This window comes from Amblyomma maculatum, chromosome 1, assembly GCF_055883805.1.
Source record: "Amblyomma maculatum isolate TAMU_Amacu chromosome 1, ASM5588380v1, whole genome shotgun sequence".
Lineage (NCBI taxonomy): Eukaryota > Metazoa > Arthropoda > Arachnida > Ixodida > Ixodidae > Amblyomma > Amblyomma maculatum.
Genome location: NC_139344.1, coordinates 58,800,854 through 58,813,777, shown reverse-complemented (window position 1 = coordinate 58,813,777; position 12,924 = coordinate 58,800,854). Strand labels below are relative to the sequence as shown.

The 12,924-nt window shown below is 46.7% G+C and overlaps 2 non-coding genes across 2 annotated transcripts; both read right to left on the bottom strand.

Moving 5' to 3' along the window:
- Nucleotides 1–1,222: 1,222 nt before the first annotated feature.
- TRNAH-GUG (transfer RNA histidin (anticodon GUG)) lies at nt 1,223–1,294 on the bottom strand. The gene has a single exon. It is a non-coding gene; the product is annotated as a tRNA-His (tRNA).
- A 597-nt stretch (nt 1,295–1,891) lies between these two features.
- On the bottom strand, nt 1,892–1,963 carry TRNAH-GUG (transfer RNA histidin (anticodon GUG)). The gene has a single exon. It is a non-coding gene; the product is annotated as a tRNA-His (tRNA).
- Between the last annotated feature and the right edge of the window lie 10,961 nt (nt 1,964–12,924).

The window sequence follows — 12,924 nt, the reverse complement described above, 5'->3', positions numbered from 1 at the left end:
ACACACTTTATAAAATAAATCATATTACAAAGACAAACAAGATTGAAGGTATAGTGAAACACGCGGAACAGTGTCACGATGAAGGAATTTGGCATACCGGCTGTGTGTTCTTCCTCTAAAACATCACCCGTGAGAACAACAGAAAAGGAGTTGTGAACTGGTAGACACAAGTAAAGAGGAAAAAATGCAGGCACAGCCCGCGCGGAATTTCTGTAAATCAGCCTTGATCAGTAGGCTGTTCAGAAATTTAAACACACCACACTGAATACATAATAGTAACCCAATGCTAAGCTTATACTCATGATCGCGGACAAAATTGTCCTCGGCCCGTATGGCAAAGGTATTACAGGGAATCCACTGTTAGCGACTTATAGCAGTATATGTCGTCAAAATGCAGACCCCGAACAGGCAGCAGCGCTTTTTAGACCCCAACGAGAATGCTTTAGCCATGACAAGGAATTCGGCATGTAAAAATAGTGCTTACGAAGCGGCAAATGCCCATGCATTTTGCAAACACAGCGAAGTAAACACCATTCACAAAACGATTACAAATGCGCAACACGCAGTTCTTGTAGGGCCGAATAAAAGTTTGTGTTAAGATACATCTAAACCACCAAAAAATTCTTTGTCTTGAAGCTATCTTAGAAAAATAATCAATCGAAAGAATGCACATGTTCTTCAGAAAAGCACGACCCAAAAACTTACAGTAACTGCACACTAAAAGTGTTTCACGGCTCCTATTCTATGTCACACGTGAAAAGTACGTTCACGTTGCGCTACAAACGACTTGCTAAAAGCGTTCTTAGCTAAAAAAAAGCGAAATTATTTCTGCAGACAAAAGGAAACAAGTTACCGGCCAAACGAGGTGACGCATTGAAAAGCACAGTGAGGTGGGCGTAACCGGCGGCATATGACCGACTCAGTATCAACGTTTATATGGAAAGATCAATGAAAGCATGCGCTTTGATGCAAGCTTGTGTATGTATGACAAGCTATCTACCTTTGAGGTGGAGTGGAAGCGAACATCGCTACGCCGCCTCGCGGGTGGTCAGACCCTTACTTGCTCGGCCGCGAAACGGCTCGAGTGTCCGCTCTTTACGTAAGTATGTTTCTCTGTGATCTAGTTCTAAAGAACCTTGGACAAGGAACACGAAACCACAGAGGAAGGACAAAGAGAGGTAAGAGAAGGGTTGTAAAAATCGGAAAATGAAGTAAAATAAAATGCCGTGACCAGGATTCGAACCTGGGTTATTGCGGCCACAACGCAAGGTACTAACCACTATACGATCACGGCTGTCCGAGAGGGACGGTGCGCAAATGGAAAGCGCCGTTGACAAGGCAATCTAGTTCTAAAGAACCTTGGACAAGGACCACGAAACCACAGAGGAAGGACAAAGAGAGGTAAGAGAAGGGTTGTAAAAATCGGAAAATGAAGCAAAATAAAATGCCGTGACCAGGATTTGAACCTGGGTTATTGCAGCCACAACGCAAGGTACTAACCACTATACGATCACGGCTGTCCGAGAGGGACGGTGCGCAAATGGAAAGCGCCGTTGACAAGGCAAACTAGTTCTAAAGAAGCTTGGACAAGGAACACGAAACCACAGAGGAATGACAAAGAGAGCTAAGAGAAGGGTTGTGAAAATCGAAAAATGAAGTAAAATAAATTGCCGTGACCAGGATTCGAACCTGGGTTATTGCGGCCACAACGCAAGGTACTAACCACTATACGATATCGGCTGTCCGAGAGGGACGGTGCGCAAATGGAACGCGCCGTTGACAAGGCAATCTAGTTCGAAAGAACCTTGGACAAGTAGCACGAAACCACAGAGGAAGCACAAAGAGAGCTAAGAGAAGGGTTGTAAAAATCGGAAAATGAAGTAAAATAAAATGCCGTGACCAGGATTCGAACCTGGGTTATTGCGGCCACAACGCAAGGTACTAACCACTATACGATCACGGCTGTCCGAGAGGGACGGTGCGCAAATGGAAAGCACCGTTGACAAGGCAATCTAGTTCTAAAGAACCTTGGACAAGGAACACGAAACCACAGAGGAAGGACAAAGAGAGCTAAGAGAAGGGTTGTAAAAATCGGAAAATGAAGTAAAATAAATTTCCGTGACCAGGATTCGAACCTGGGTTATTGCGGCCACAACGCAAGGTACTAACCATTATATGATCACGGCTGTCCGAGATTTTTTTTTTTATTGCCGTGAAACACAAACCAAAAATACACATGATAAAACACGTCAACTACACTTGAGCTAACGCGTACGCGGCTAAAATATTTTCAAGTGCACCAACTCATCTAACAGAGAATGCCATTGTGGCGGATCCTGCTGCATCCTGAAAGTTTCGCGTATATACACAGCACTTTCCATAAAGTTTTCACGCGCAGATCGTGTATCTATATCTGCATGACGCACCTGCATTAGTGTTTTCCACAAACTATGGAGGCCAAGAAGCATAATTAAATCGTAAGGTGCATCATCGTTCTGCACTGGTAGGAATCCTATACCGTAAGGAGTTAATGGAAGTTCCTTTTTAATTGTCCTTTGGAGGACGTCCCACAGAAAGACAGCATCCCAACACTGTAAGAAAACGTGTTGAATTGTTTCCGGTTTTTTGCACAACAGGCAGTTTGTTGTCCATGAGACGAAGATACCTTTTTCATTCAGCCAGGTTTTAACAGGGAGAGTATTGGAGTGAAGTTTGAAAAGGAACGTTTTAGCTGATGGCCTCACGGGCATCTTCTTAACTCTTTTCAAAACGTCCTGCCCTGGGCCTCCACAGTGTAATGCCCGGTAAAAATGCCCCGGCAGCATCACGTCAATGAGATCTTTATACAGTTTGTTTTTGGGAACATTGGAAAGATAATCAAAAGAAAACTGCTCTTCTAGCAACTTGCACGAAAAAACAACCTCGCGCAGGTAGCCAGTCACAGTACCAGGCATGTCTTCACATGACACAATCCATTCAGGGAGCAGCCTCTGCAATCGCACTTGCATCACAGTTCTTAGAAAGGTACCTTTTTGATCACGGAGGAATATAAATCGCGAGACCACCTGACGCAAGAACAGATGGGCAAGGCCAAGTCCGCCCCTTTTAACAGAAATAAACAAATTCGTCCGGGCGGTTTTTTCCCATGTGGATGCCCAAATAAAAACAGCAAAAACGCGGTGCATTTTCTGAATTGAGGTTCGTGAGACACACAACACATTTATGAGTTACCACAGCCTCGAAATAAGAAAAACATTGCAAATAGAAGCGCGCGAAAACATTGAGAGTTGCCTTCCTTGCCACGCATCCGCTTTTTCTTTCGCTCTGGATGTTTCTTCCACCCAGTGCACGTTGGGATCTTGATAACATTCTAAAGACACGCCTAGATATCGTGTTGGGAGAGCAGACCATCACAGCTTACAGAAGAAATCAGGCGTCACGTGCCAATCACCGTGCCAAAACCCAGAGCTTTTCTCCCAATTGATCTTGCATCCGGTTTGATCACATAAAGTTTGGACGACACCAGTGACTTCACAGATGCTCTTTCTAGTTGCACAAAAGACTGCAATGTCATCAGCGTATGCTAGCATTTTCACGTGTGCTGATTGCAGCTTGAATCCTAAAATGCGATCGCTATCAATGATAGCCAAGCAAAGTGGCTCTAAATACAGTGAAAAAAGCAGGGGTGAGAGCGGGCAGCCCTGCCTTACTGATGACCGTACTGCGATGCTGTCAGTCAGTTCACCATTCACAATAATACGGGTCGTGCACTTCGCACAAGCCATTTTAACACCCTCCACTATGACGTCACCAAAGTTAGAATGCTCCAAAATGGAAAAAAGAATTTCGTGAAAAACACGGTCAGAGGCTTTCGCCAAATCTAATTGCATCATGGCTATCTGACCACCGAGTGCATCAACGCATTCTAATACGGTTCTTGCGACATGTATATTCGTGGCAATGGATCGACCCTTGATGCCGCACGTTTGATGAGGCCCAACCAATGTTTTTATTACGCTTTGCAGTCTTTTTGCTAAAACCTTCATGTACACCTTATAGTCAACATTGGTGAGGCTTATTGGTCGATATGACCCCACCAACTGTCGTTTCTCCGGATCATCTGTCTTGGGTATTAGAACAATGTGCGATGTAGAGAAAGACAATGGAAAAGTATTACGTTAATAAGCTTCAGTGATTACACAGAGCATAAACTGAGCCGCATACTGCTGAAAAGTGTTAAAGAATGCGGCGCTTAGACCATCCGGCCCAGGGGCCTTCCCAGGTGTCAGGTCATCTATTGCAGATAGTATCTTCTGCAACGTTACCGGTGTTTCTAGGCGCAGGCGTATCTTTTCTCGTCTGCTAGCGCTCGTTTTGTCGGTACTTCTCCAGCCCAAAGTTTTTCAGCCCTTGCACGTATAACAGCCGCTGTGTATCTTTCAGAGTCGATTGTTTCCAACTCACTTTTTAACTCTCGTATTTTACTGGCGAAATGCCCTGGCACTGAACTTTCCATGCTCAAAAGAAACTGGAGTTGTTCATTCAGTTCTTTTTCTTTTTCTTTCTCCTTATGCCGCACCTTACTGCTCTTTTCTATGGATTTCAATTTGACCCACTCTTTGAAGCTGTCCCATTCCGCTGCAAAACTTACTGGTCGCATAGCAAGACGATTTTCAAACTCGGTCTTAACTTCCATAAGGAACTCTTCATCGGCGAGAAGCTTGGCATTCAGTTTCCATAGGTGCCAGTTCAAGCGCGATATCTTTCCTTTCCTACCAAACACTGCACTCACGAGACAATGATCACTGAAAGACACAGGCTTGACGTCATATGCAGTACATAGGGAAACAAGATCAACCGAGGCATACACCCTGTCCAATCTAGCATGGCTATCTCGCTGAAAGTGCGTGAACTCTGGCTGGTTTCCAGTGGAGAACACACTGCCAACATCCTCAAGGTCATACTCATGCACAAGTGCATTCAACAGGTCGGAGCTTCTGTCTGTTCAAGGTTTACACTTCGCCGCTCGGTCCACAGCGGAGCACACACAGTTCTAGTCACCAAGTACAAGCAAGATTTTGTCAGTCTTCAGCCACAATTCAATAGACTCAAAAAACGATTCACGTTCGCATTTTGAATTGGGAGCATACACACACACAACACGCCAGCATAAATTACAGTAGGTAAAATCAGTAACCAAAAGACGACCACTTGGACAGGCAAAAACGGACTCTACGCTTACTCCCAGCGTGTTACGTATAAATAAAAGGCATCCACCCGATACACCAACAGAATGGCATACACACACATAAAAGATTGCTTGAAAAGAAGCCACCATACGGTCAGTGCTTTCTTGGCTCTCAATCTTTGACTCTTGCACAGCTGCTTTATCTATACAATTATCCAAAAGGAGGCGACTGAGCATGCATTGTCGCCTTCTCGCTCCCAGCCCTCTGACATTCAAAGTAGCTAGGTGTAACGGGGAATTAAGGTTAAGAGTCATGAATTAGAAAGAGACGCCCGTACCAGCATAGTGCCTACCTTCATGGTTGCGTAGCCTCCGCTTCTGAAGAACAGCGGCGTATGTGTGCATGTAATGTCCTCCCAGCAGAACATCGGGCTGCATTCAAACGAAGTCCAGGCACCGTCTTTCATTTTTTTTTTCCACACACACCCCTCTTGGTTGCAGAATGTTCCTGACGCTGGTCGGTAGGCAGCCGACCCACAAATCGTTCAGGACACCACAAAACTACGGAGGCGGTTTCCCCGCCTGCCGCGTGTCGGCCGAGAAGTTCGGCCTCGGTCGCAAAGTTGCTCTTCGGATGCCCGCATTTTTCGGAGGCGGCTCACCACAAACACCGCCTGGCAGCTGAGTCTCCTCGACGCTTTCCTCGTGCGGACGTTTCGCAGCAATTAAGGCTGCTGTCTCCGGCCCAACCTCCATGTCATCAGTACAGGAAGGCTCAGTACTGAGATGGTCCTCAGCATCAGAAAATTTGATTGCGTCTTCTGACGCTTCCTTTGACGCGCTTTCATGGTCCTGGGATGGAACGTTCAAGACATGCAGAGTTTCATTCTGTTCATTAGAGACCGTCACCTTATTCTTCTTTAAAACCGTCATGGAAGGCGCGTCCTGTTTCGTTGACTGACCTCCAATGTCAGCAGCCTCCTCCGCATCCGCCTCGTCCATAATTAACTCGGACGAGTCTTCGCTGGTTCCAGGTCCGGCAATGCTAGCGTAGATTCGTGCACACTGGCTGTCTTCATGCCCGAACCGTCGACAGGTTCCGCAGCGAGGATCCCGGCTCTCTTGGCGGATGTGACCCGTACTCCGGCAGCGTAGGCACAACGGGGGTCTGCCTGGCACAATCACTAGCGCCAGCTCGCCGCTAACATTCAACTGATGCGGCAGGTCGTCGAGCTTCAAGCCAGCTTTCAGCTTCAGCGTGACGAGTCTAGTGGTGGAGCCCTTTTCTAGCATACCTTTAACACGCCAGCGCTCCCGGGAAACCTCCGACACCTTTCCGTACGGCGCAAATGCAGCACGAACATCCTCGTCTGGCACGTTGTATAGCAGCCAGTGAAGTTTGAGTCGCTCGTCCTGGTTCGCCGGGTCAATCACCAAGCAGCGACCATTTTTTACACACAGCTCACCGACACTTACAATCTGGTTCACCGCTTCAGCATCTTTGAGAGTGATGGCCCAGACGTGGCTCATCCGATACGCCCCCATAGCGATAACATCGGGGATTAGCGAGTGTTGTGCTAAAGCATCCCGGAAATCTTCCACCCGGTACGGGCGGGCCCTGATATCGGCATGCAAAAAAACGGTATTCAAAACAAACCGACCTGTTGGCAGTGCAGGCAAAACAACCTGGTAAGTATTGTCCTGTTCAGCATTCCTGTTACCGCGGCCTGACATGGCCGCTGAAGCCGCTCCTGAGGAGCCCTGCATCCTGCGTCCGTTCACTGGCGTGGCCGGAAGCAGAATCCACGGCTGTCCGAGAGGGACGGTGCGCAAATGGAAAGCGCCGTTGACAAGGCAATCTAGTTCTAAAGAACCTTGGACAAGTAGCACGAAACCACAGAGGAAGGACAAAGAGAGCTAAGAGAAGGGTTGTAAAAATCGGAAAATGAAGTAAAAAAAAATGCCGTGACCAGGATTCGAACCTGGGTTATTGCGGCCACAACGCTAGGTACTAACCACTATACGATCACGGCTGTCCGAGAGTTTTTCTCTTTTTTCTTTATTACCGACTTGGCAACTACAAAGGACGATGAAAAGTCGCATGGAATTAAAAACACAAGTCACTTTCTGACAGGTTTCTTGTGATAGAATGGATTAGGTGACATGAGCTTGTCCAAGACAGGCAGCCATTCCGGGGGTTCAGATTGCCCTCCGAAAACATCACGCGTGTACATTACACTTTCAACAAAATACTGATGGGCTTGGTGTACGACAACATGCTCATGGCGAACATCCATCCGCGTTCTCCATACGCTGTGCATGCACAAGACCATTAATAAATCACTGGGCACTTCTCCTGGCTGGGCGCATGGAAGGTAGCGTATGCCAAACGGCGTTATTGGTAAGTCCATTTTAATAGTGCGCTGTAGCACGTCCCACAAAAAAACCGCATCGTGACAATAAAAGAAAATATTGTGAAAGAAGGCTAGGTTGAGACGGCAAGGTCGTGACGGCAAGACCAGCGATGCCTTGTCTAGCGTTTTAATCCGATGACAAAACCCAGGCGCGTGCCGGAGCCGGCGCCGCGGGACGATGATGATGGTATGTACAAATGAAAGAAGATCGTGGCATGTAAAAATTAAAAAAACATCCACGGAAGGCTCACACAATCTGCCCGGGGGGTCGGAAGCGGCCAGCCTGGCCGCTCCTAACAAAGTGATGCATCGCGGCGCACAAACGGTTTCAGGCGAGACACATGAACAATTTCAGTTCCACGGTGGCGTCGATCAGCTGGGGGATCAACAGGCGTCACTTTGTAGTTCACTGGGGAAGTTTGGCTTATGATCTCATAGGGACCTACGTAGCGGTGGTGGAATTTGTCACTAAGGCCAGAGATGCGCAATGGTGTGTAAAGCAGTACTTCGTCACCAGGACGAAATGAGACCACTCGATGTGTAGAATCATATGGAGTCTTGCGGACTTCCTGGCACGCTGCCGTGTTGAGTCGGGCAAGATGACGGCATCTGGCCACACGAGATAAAAAATGGGTAGGTACTGATGTGGAGTAGTCGGGCGTACAGAAGAAGGAAGCGTCAAAAATTGTAGTGGGAGGACGGCCATAAACCAGGAAAAATGGAGAGCAACCGGTAGTTCGCTGTACTGCTGTATTATAGGCGAATGTGAGGAATGGTAGAATAGTGTCCCAATTTCGATGATCTGGTGTGATGTACATTGCTATCATGTCCGACAAGGTGCGATGAAATCGCTCAGTCAGACCGTTAGTCTGGGGATGGTAGCTTGAGGTTGTCTTATGAAGGGTGGATGAGGCGTGAAGAACTTCGGCAACGACTTTCGATAAGAAGGCTGTACCGCGGTCACTTAGGAGCACCCGAGGAGCGCCATGTCGTAATACAATTGATCGCAAAAAGAAATTTGCTACTTCTTCAGCGGAACCAGTCGGTACAGGTGCTGTCTCAGCGTAACGTGTGAGGTGGTCGACAGCTGTTATAATCCAATGGTTACCCCCATAGGAGAGAGGTAGGGGACCATATAAGTCGATGCCGACTACGTCGAATGGCGTGGTGGGACAAGGAAGAGGTTGAAGAAGGCCATCGGACGAAGAAGTCAGCCGTTTGCGACGTTGGCACAGAGGGCAGGATGCGACGTATTTGGCAACGGTGGAAGATAAGCCAGGCCAAAAGAATCGTTTTCTCACGCGGTCGTAGGTTTTGTCAAAACCAAGGTGACCTGCAGTAGCGTCATCGTGGAGAGCCGCCAGTATACGTGGGCGAAGCACACGCGGCGCGACTGGGATCCAGCGACTTCCATCAGGGCAATACACGTAGCGGAGTAGGATGCCATCTTCGAGCTTGAAATTGCGAAGCTGTCGGCGAAGCCTAGCATTGGGCGGGTCCGAAGCGCCGATAAGGCGGTCGATGATAGGACGGCAGTAGGCATCGGCTAATTGCTGTGAGCGGAGAGCGTGCTTGTTCTCAGAGTCGTCAAAACAAACGGTTGTGATATACGTCGGGCAAAGAGATGGTCGGCTCTGGTCAGAGGTGGAAATGAATTGTGAAGAAAAGCAGCTAGCGGATTCCGAAAGGGGACAGCGAGAGAGAGCGTCGGCGTCTTGGTGTTGGCTACCAGATTTATAAGTGACGTCGAAATGGTATTCTTGCAGTGTAGAATCCAGCGGCCAAGTCGGCCTGTCAAATTTTTGAGTGAAGACAACCAGCAAAGAGCATGGTGGTCGGTCACAACTGTGAAGTGCCGACCGTATAGGTAAGGGCGAAATTTTTGGACAGCCCAGACGACAGCAAGACACTCCTGTTCGGTAATGGTGTAGTTTTTCTCAGCTGGAGTGAGAGTCCGACTGGCAAAGGCAATCACTTTCTCACGCGACGTTGCATCACGCTGCAGAAGTACAGCGCCAAGACCGTGACCACTGGCATCGGCTTGCAGGATAGTTGGAGCGCTGTCACTGAAGTGGCCAAGAACAGGATCTGATGTGAGGGCGTGCTTGAGGTGAGGGCGTTGCTTGAAATATGCTCTATGGATTCCAGCTTTTTGCAAATTAAACAGTCAGCAGACCAAGGCACAAAAAGCCATGGTCTTATCTTATCGCTTATCGAGCCATGGCTTCACCGGAAGAGTGTCGGTACGCAATTGAAAAAAAGATTTAGCGGACGATCTGATGGGCATTCTTTTCACTCTTTTCAACACGTCCCGCTCCGGACCCAAAGCATAGACAGCGCGATAAAGAGGCACAGGTAAAAAGGTTTCCAATAAATCTTTGTACAGCCGTTTTCGCGTAACAGTACACATATACTCATTCGAAAATCTCGCCTTCACTATTTCGAAGGACGCGACAACTTCGCGAAGAAAAGGACTTGGAGCCATTGTCCCTGTAGACATAGTCGAAACTACATATTCCGGCAGTGAATCACGCAATCGCACTTGGATTACCGTTATAAGAAAAACATCGCTTTGTTCGCGCAAAAAAAAGAACCTGGTTACAATCTGCTTTAAGTATAAATGTGACAATCCCAGTCCACCATTATGCAACGTATGAAACAAATTACATCGACTGGTACGCTCCCATGTTGAAGCCCACACAAACGTGGCAAATACCCTATGCAGTTTTTGAACAGAGATTCTTGACATAGATAACACTTGCAGCATGTAAAAAGTTTTTGCAACTAGGAACATATTGCAAACGGTAGCTCTTGCGAACATAGAAAAGTTATGTCTTCCCCATTTGTTTGTTTGGGTTTTCACTTGCTCAACTTCACCGGCCCAACATTCCTTGCTTTCACGGTAATGCTTTAGTGACACACCAAGGTAACTGCCTGGCGTTATTGTCCACTGCATACTGGAGAACAGTTCAGGCGCGTATTGCCAGTTTGGTGCCAAAATCTTAAACACTTCGCCCAACTAATTTCACTTCCACTTGCAGTGCAAAAAGCAGTGGCTTCTTTTACAACTTCCTGCACGCTCTCATGGTCAGTACAAAAAACCGCAATATCGTCCGCGTATGCCAAAACCCGAACTTCACTTTGAAAAAATCTATAACCGCGTATGTTTGGCCTTGTAAGCAATCTTAGACAGAAAGGCTCCAGATAAAGCGCAAACAAAAGGGGAGACAGAGGACAGCCCTGCCTTACTGACGACTGAACAGGTATACGATCGGTTAAATGCTTATTCAGGATCAGTCTCGCTGAACAGCACTCGTAAACCATTTTCACGCTCTTTGTAATCACGGAACCAGCATTGACATACTCTAAAACATAGAACAAAATTTCATGTACCACTTTATCAAATGCTTTGTGGAGGTCTAATTGCATCATGGCTACGTGGTCATGCATCGCGTCACAACATTCGAGTACACTCCTTGCTGCGTGTATGTTAGTAAAAATGGTCCTTCCTTTTATACCGCATGTCTGATGTGGGCCTACAAGAGAAGTAATTACACGTTGCAGTCGTCGCCCTAATACTTTCCTGTAAATTTTATAGTCAACATTCGTAAGACTTATGGGACGGTAAGACGCTACAGACTAAAGCTTAACATGGTCATCTGTTTTCGGGATTAGTACAATGTGTGACATTCGAAAAGACGGAGGAGGTACGTTCTTTTCGTAGCATTCACTAACAACTCTTTCCAGTAAAACAGCCATTTCAATTGGAAAGGACTTATATACGGCAGCACCAAGACCATCTGGTCCGGGTGACTTATTGGAATTTAATTCCCTGATAACGGCCTCAATTTCCTCGGAAGTAATACTTGCTTCAAGTGTCTGCGCAACTTCGTCTTCCACTCTTGGCATCAGCGACAGAGAGTCTTTTCTGAAGCGTTCAATGTCCGGTGTTTTGAGGCTAAACAATTCCCTGTAAAATTCTACAAACGCCCGTTCAATCGTTTTCTTTTCCGAGGTAACTACGTTCTGATAGCAGATTTCTTTTATCTCTTTTGACACTGCGTACCGTTTTTCATCACTAAGTGCCCTTTTAGTGGGCGTCTCTCAGAGCCACAATTTTTCGCTGCGTGCCCTTATCACCGCACCGCGATACTTCTCTTCGTCTATCACCTCAAGTTTGGTTTTTATCTTTTTTATATCTTGTGCGAACAAGCCAGGCTTAACGCTCTCCATGCTAAGCATGTATTCAAGTGTGCTTCGAAGTTCTTTTTCTTGTTCTCTTTCTTTACGTCGGAGAGTGCATGCTCGGTCAATAGCAGCTATCTTTATATCGCACTTAAACTGCTCCCGTGCTTGTAGAAAATTAGTCATTTTGCAACATACGCGTAATATATTCTTTCACTTTAGTGGTAAACTCTTCATCCAGAAGCAGCTTTTCATTAAATTTCCATAGCTCCCAATTGAACTCTGTTGCCTTACTTTTCATGCCTAGAGTAATCATTACGAGGGAGTGGTCACTAAAGCCCATGGAAGTGTTTGATATTCCGAGCACAAGGGTACACAATCAATAGGAACACATATTCGGTCCAACCTTGCATGACAGCTACCTTGAAAGTGCGTGAACATTGCTTGGCCTTCATGCGTCAGTATACAGCCAGCATCTTCAAGCTCTGCCTCATTAACAATGTCAATAAGTAACTCTGCGCTCTTGTCACGAAGGACACGGTCTGTTGTTCTATCCTCCGGTCTACAGACACAATTGAAGTCTCCAAGCAGGAGAACACGCCTCTCATGTATTAGGAAGGATTTCATATAGTGAGAAAACTCTTCGCGCTCAGACGTTCTAGAAGGCGCATAAACACAGATCACTCTCCAGTCCAATCCAGAAAAACTGAAATCACATATCAAAAGCCGACCACTCTCACACGAGAACACAGACTGTACGCACTCTATGCAATTTCGAATGAAAATGACACATCCCCCCGATCTTCCAACCCCATGACAAACGCAAACACTATATCTAGAACGATATATTTCAGCCATTTTATCTGCTTGTTGTTCGCTTTCCATTTTGCTCTCTTGAACTGCTAGCACATCAATTTCATTTTCCAGCCGAAGGCGGTTCAGCTGCTGTTGTCTTCGACGCGTTGACAGCCCTCTCACATATAGCGTGGCTACGCGCAAGCTAGTGGATAAATAGGTCGCCATCTCAAGAAATTATAAATCGCGAAACATTTCACTCACATCTCTTCTGCAGATAGACAGCATTGCGGTTTAACTGTTGCATGGGATGACCATTCTTCCTTTTTTGCGAGTCTGTCC